The sequence below is a fragment of the Haliaeetus albicilla genome, chromosome 11 (genome assembly GCF_947461875.1).
Source record: "Haliaeetus albicilla chromosome 11, bHalAlb1.1, whole genome shotgun sequence".
In the NCBI taxonomy this organism is placed as follows: domain Eukaryota; kingdom Metazoa; phylum Chordata; class Aves; order Accipitriformes; family Accipitridae; genus Haliaeetus; species Haliaeetus albicilla.
The window spans coordinates 33,455,678-33,462,651 of NC_091493.1; positions in this window are offsets into that span (position 1 = coordinate 33,455,678).

Here is a 6,974-nt window from a genome sequence, read left to right on the forward strand (position 1 = left end):
ATAATACAGAACACAATTTGAAATTAGATGTTTAGTCATAAAAAGTATTCAATAAATATGGGATGAAAAGACTAAGTATTTCCTGAGTCAGCAACAATGGCTCCTTAATTAACACATGCCCTTTTTTTTTTATACTTTATGAAGAACCTTATGATAAGATAATTCTCCTGTAATCCAATTGATTATCAGCTGGAAACAGTGTTGAAAATCAAGACCTGTTTGTTCTATTAAAATACCAGATAATCCCATTACATGGCTTCTCTGCTACTACTTTTGTAAAATTCTGATGACAGCAGAATACCCACTGGGCACTGTACACACCAAAGAAGTAAACGTGACAGGCTACTCTGAAAGGCAAGTCTGAAAGCTAGACTCACAACTGATGTTACTTGCAGTTTCTTTCCTCCACACTTTTCTGAAAGCGTTCATGACATCAACTACAGCTCTACCTGTTAAAGAGATTTTCCTGGTTTAATCATGTGATGCACAGTTAAATCTACAGCACTTTATTTAGATGGATATAGTTACCTGCTGGTAACACCAGTAAAAAAAGCTTTTATGAAGGAATGCATGCATCTATCCTGCAGTTTTACTAGCAGACATAATTCAGTGGAAAACAACACATACTTTTAAATTATGAAGGTAACTATTCAAACTTCCTGGATGCTGTCTAAAATTGATCCCGATGCAAGTCATTTACATGTAACTGCATCCTCAATATTCCTAAATAAACTATATCCTAACTTGGCAGTAAATTAACCAAATGTAAATGACTCCACACTTTTGTCCATCTGTAAGGGATATGAAGGTGGATTTGCCATTTTCTTTAGGCAGACACACCTAAGCATTCTAATCTCAAAACTGTATTTTATTAGAACAGAAAATAATGGAGTAGTCTGAGCTTCCTTTTTTAGTAGAGAAAACTCATTTCAGCTGGGTGGGCCTGACTAAATACAAGGTTTGAAAGCAAATCTTTCCTCCACTACTGTATGGATGGAACATGAGTCTTTTTCTTCAAGTGGTTTCCTGACTTGAATAAAGTTTACTCAGATTCTCCTGCAGTTACTGAAGTCTCTTGGGTTTTGCCATCACCTCTGAGGCTTGCCTTTGGGTCTGTTCAGGCACTCAGAGAGAAGAGCTTCAGCACTTCCTAGAAACCCTCAGCACCCAACTCTCCAGCCCTTGCTGACTTTGTCATGCCTGCCTTGCCATCCACTGCAGAAGCTTCTCGCTCCTCCTCCCTCTAGATGACCTGGATGCAGGAACCAGGCCAAGGAGGACACACGGGCATCTTTTCTGTTGTCCTGGGACACCTTTCTAACACCTGGCATAACATCTGAAACCAGCAATTAGTGGTTTCTTTGAAAAAAATGCAGGTTAAATAAGCACCTATTTCAATTTACACCTTCCTTCAATTTTACTTCATGTTTTCCTGGGCACTAGTGAATAACTATAGGTCCACTAAAGGGAATAACGTGCTCCAGATTATGGAGGTTCATCTGTACTGTGTCTGTAAAGCACTTGAAAGGACAACGTCTTGACCCTAAAAAAGGTTAACAGCCAATCCTGTAACATAAACTGGAAGAGCATCCAGCATACAAGATTGTCCAATGTCTTTTTGATTGCTTCTTACAAACCATACCTGAAAAACATTCTAAAGGCCATACTTCTGAACACAGCAATGGCTGTAGATACAAGCAACTGAGCTGTATAATTTATTTTATATATGGCAAAAAGGCTAGGATCTGCAGCCCCAAGTAAGGAAAAGAAAGAAGCTTCTGATGGATTAATTTTCATAGGAATTTCTGAGTTATTAACTTATGAAAGAAGCAAAAACGATGTTTGCAGACAAAATGTTAAGATAAAATGTAAATACTTTATAGTATATTTAAAGCTGTAACAAATTACTAACACGCCCACAGCATGAGCCCTCCAAGTTTCTGACTTGGTTAATTATCCAGTAGATCACTATTTATAACAAAATAACGCAAACTTGTTTAAACATGTACAATAATGGCATCTTGCCAGAATGAAATGTAAGCGTGATGTTCCCAGAATTACAAAAATCCAAAGCAACTGTGATTAATATCATGATTTCTGAACTTGATTACATTCTAATCTGTATGACTGGAGCTAGTCAGAACATCCTGACAGATGCACAATCAGGATATTGTGAAACACCAGGACAGCACATCTGAGTTCTTTTTTCTTTTTCTATACATCAAAGAAAGGAAGCAAGGAAAAACAAAACAAAACAAAACAGGCACAAAGGAGTTCCAATTTAGGGGACAGCACAACCGAACTTTCAGGGATACCTGACTGTGGAGGACCTCCAGGGATGCATGGGACCAAGCTCACAACCACCACACGTAACACCCTGGTCCTCTAGATTACTAAGAACCACTGCTCCTATCAGCAAGAAAAGGAGAAGCAGAGCTAACCACATTCCTATAACTTTGGATATTTGTGGCCTCTGTGATGGACTGACTATTAATGCACAAAATAATACCTCGCATAGTTTCATTTATCATGTAGTAATTCATGCATGTATTTAGTCCATCCTGACCTAAACCATGACATCTTCATGAACAGAAACTTGTGCATTTCCCTAGAACATATCCTTGTACTTAGATCTTTGAGATTCAGATTTCGTCTTTGTAAACTGGGTAGTCACAATTGCCTTCCATTTTGGTCTTGACTATGGATGTTGTAAATGCTTTGGAGCAGGCACTACTTTGACACTGTTCAGAGAGTTAGAAAGGAGGCTACAGTATTGGCTAGAACTGCAGGAATTACTGTAACATTGGAATCAAAGAGTTTTGGTGAAGACATTTTGAGAGAGAGAATCTTAATTCTAAATATCAAACAAAACTGGTAGGTGATGGCACATTAAATTATTTGGATTTGGAATAGTTAGCTGGGCCACAGTAGTTTTTGGAGACCTGGAGAACACAGGGAGAAGCAGAAAGGAGAAGGCTGTTCATCCAAGGATATCTATTTCACTGCATTACCACAGTCTTAGTTGAAAATGCATACTTTGCACTTTTTGGTGTCATGCGTTAAAACGTCTAGATTGGTTAAGTCTTTTCATTCACATTTAGCTAGAATACTGTTGTATTTTAATTTAATTCTCACATTTGGATGCTTAAACTTCTTCAAATTTTACTTGTTGAAAACGCTTAGAATCATCCCATTATCACTAAATAGATTCCACAGATAGATGATCAAAGTCCTAGAGTTAACCATACATTTATATAACAAAAGTGAATAAATTTCATCTTCAGCATGCAGACACCTATGCAATATGAAAACTGAACTTCAACACAGCTGCCTTTGTCTGCTGGAAAATACAACACTCAAATTCAGCATCCTTTTTTTCTTCTCAAAACACAATTTGGAATTCTTTTGCATTGCTGCTGTTAATATTAAAAGCTCATGTTATTGACAGCACTGCTTTGCTAATCATTTGCCCACCTAAAGTATCTTGAAAATGTGTTTTTTCTTCATTAATGATATGTTTTATAAATTCTTAAAATATTTTCAATATGAAAAAATTATTTTAGCATGATTGTGGTCACTATCTGCAGGTTGTATGTAACCACCAAAACAATGCTATTTCCTATGATATTTTGAATTTGCACTTTTTTTGCAAGGCTTCAATAAAGATACAGTTAATATTGCAAATATCAAAATTATGTTCCTTCTACAATTTAAAGGAATATTATTCAACACATTTATGTGCTTTGTGACAATTGCCCATACCCATTTGTATACTACTGTAAACAGACTGAATTAAAGTGATATGCCAAACTTAAAGTATAATTCGCACAAGTTTCAACTGATTTCTGACAGTGCTTACAGGCATTAAGCAATACTTTTTCAGACATCTGAAACAGCTCACTTCAGCATAGAGACACTGCACTGAAGGAAAGCTGAAAATGTGTTGACTGCCCACTCAATATTAATTTAAAATTCAGGTTTAGAACTTTTTTAAAAGTGAAAAAAAAAACACCTTAATTTTTCAATCATCTTTTATCCCATGGGGGGCGGAAATCCCTGCAGGAAAAGAAGTAATTTCCCCACCCCCTAGAGGAATAACCAGAAGTGTTCTTCCTGCAAGGTTTCCACATATAACCACAAGTCCTCTTTCTGTAAGATTTCCACGTTATGTGGAATGTCCCAGTTGATGAATATTGACTAAAAATGTTTAAAAGAAGTGTCAAGCACACAGAAGTTTCCCTCAGTCTGTTTAACTCCCTTGAACATCTTTAAGAGATACTTTTAACTTTTAACTAACCCTGAGAAAACTGAAGGGTTTGGTAAAAAGACTTGGACTTAGTTACAGTTCTGAATCCTGCTAAGATGTTGGTGTCCAACATCTTGTGACATACTGAGATAGGAAGATGCTTATCAGCACATGAATATATGACAGGGAGGCATACATATATTCAGCTGTCTACTTCACGGCCAAGCTGACAAGTAGTAGTCAGACAGAGAGGGCAAACTGATTGCAGGCTCCCTTCCTGAACATGATTTGCAATGCTAGCCCAGACTTGGCCAGTAAATTTGGGATATACCCAAACAGAAATCTCCCAGTGGTTGGGGGCCAACAAGGTCCTATGCTGAGCTTTCTGATAAAGAACTAATAGAGTGGTGTTCATGGTTTGAATAATTATGTGACTGGACTGACAAAGCTACCTGCACAAAATTTGGGGTTTTTTTAAACATTTAAAGGGTAAATTTTTTTAATTTTTTTTTTTTTAAACTTGGAAGACAGCTTCCCCTCTGAAATCAAACGATTTCTAAAATAAAGCACTTGGTTGCTGAATTGAGTTTACTGTACTTTAAAGCCACTCAAAAATGCTTTTATTTCTGTAATGATTATAGAAAAAGTCAGGTTTCCCAGGGAAGTCTAAAATGTTAAAGACAAGAAAGAACTAGGTGTTGTATTGCAAACCACTTTACCAAGGCAGGGTGACCACATTTCTGTGTAAGAGTCACAAGACAAGAGTATCTATGTCTGTGCTGTGCAAATGCAGCTTTTATGAAATAAATTAGATGTTGGGCTTGCCATGCAATTTATTCCTGTGCAGGGACCATTTATCCTAGCTGTCCAGATAGCTATCAGCTTATATGAGGCACTGACAAGACCACCAGATATCTAGAAAACCCAGAGAAATGCCTAATACCCTAAAAAACTGTTTGTATAGACTCCAGAGGTTAGTCTAAGAAAATACAGGCATCTAAATAGACCTGTGTCTAGGCAAAGCCTACAAGTATTACTAGGGTGAACACATAAGATGGCCACAACATCTGCCTGAACTACTAAAATACATTTTGGTTTTAATACTGTGATGTGTTATTCTGCTGTGTTTGAATTGCGCACCCTGATCCTGGATCAAAAGAAAGACCATAGTTTATCTCAAATGCACTCTCCCAATTGAAGTCCTATTCCAACACTTCCCTGTTAACACTCATAATCTTAGTGCTTCTTAGAAACCACCGTCAAAGATCCTCTCCCTTCTCTCCCTTCCAAATACTAGCCATTTCTCTATACCCATCAGCTGCCCGTGATTCAGAGGAAGGAGCATACAGCAATTACTGCTGACTCCTGTTTCACAGTACCAGATGTACATTTAGCCCAGATGGAATCCAGTACTATAAAATGACAATCAGAACATAAAGCCTCCTTAGGAAAGAAAATAAAAAAATATATTCCTTCCCCCAATACAACTAGAATCTATTAGAAGCCTAAGTTTGTAAATTTCTCTAGAGTTAAAAGTGACAATTACATTTTAATTAGGAATATGTATTTAGGCTAATACTGTTACTGAATTGATATCTAAGGCAAAGAATAAAAATTTGTGCTAGATTTTGGAAGATAATCTCATCCACTGAATACCAAACCCATGTTCTTAAATCTTTCCCCAAGATAACCCATTTCTTAAAACCATTTGTCATATGGATAAGGCCCATCTCATTTCAATTGTGATACTACACCAAAGGCAAGCCTGTCTATAAAGAGCTAAGACTATACTTCAGACTTAATATGTAAAAGTGGAAGAAGTATTCTGAAGACTCTAGAAACATTTTGCACAGTTGTCAGATAAAAACAGTCCTGGAAGCACAGTATCATAATCATTAACATACCACGTTGCACCACACCTTGCTTCTTGTTCTTAGCCCATAACTCTTGCACAATTTGCTGTTTAGTGTCTCCCTCTGAAAGAGGTGCCTGGTAATATGCTAGGAAAGCAAGATTTTTTTAATTCCCTAGTGCTGTGAGAGAACAGAATCAAAACTTTCCTGTCCTGGGCAAATACTCTAAACTCTACAATACTTCTGCCACAACATGTTCTGAGAGCTCCTAACAATACAGGCCTTTCCGAGAGATCAACCTTTCTCCTTTCCCTCTTCCTCAACCCAAATCACTTATGTGGTATTCCTACCACATTTCAAGATCTCAAGCCAACACTTTGCAGGGAAGCACAATATCATGGCAATTAAAATGAACACTGAAATACTGTACTGACTCCTCTGCATTTATACATAGTAGAGTTCACTTTCCATCTTGAGGGTGGACTTGCAAATATAAATTCAGCCCTGCTCTGGTTTCCAACAGGGACCTTGAAAGGAGATGGCTAGACGCTTTGCTACTCAGGCTGAGGTGATCTGGGACACATGTACAGCACACAAGTAAAAGGACAAGAAGGTAACTAACTTTCTGCCAACAGATACTGGTGTCTGTTCAGCAGAAGGACTTTTTTTGATATCAGGAACCTAAAGGCTTCCCAAGTCCCAATTTATGTATCAAAGTTTGCCTGTGGCATAAAAGGAAAATAAATGTCTGATAACAATAATTTAGACAACAATAATAAGGGGTGGGGGGAGAGAAGTATTATGCTATCTAAAATGCTAAAATGAAAACGATCTGACAGAATCAGCTTCAAAAATCCTGTATTTCTAACCAAAAC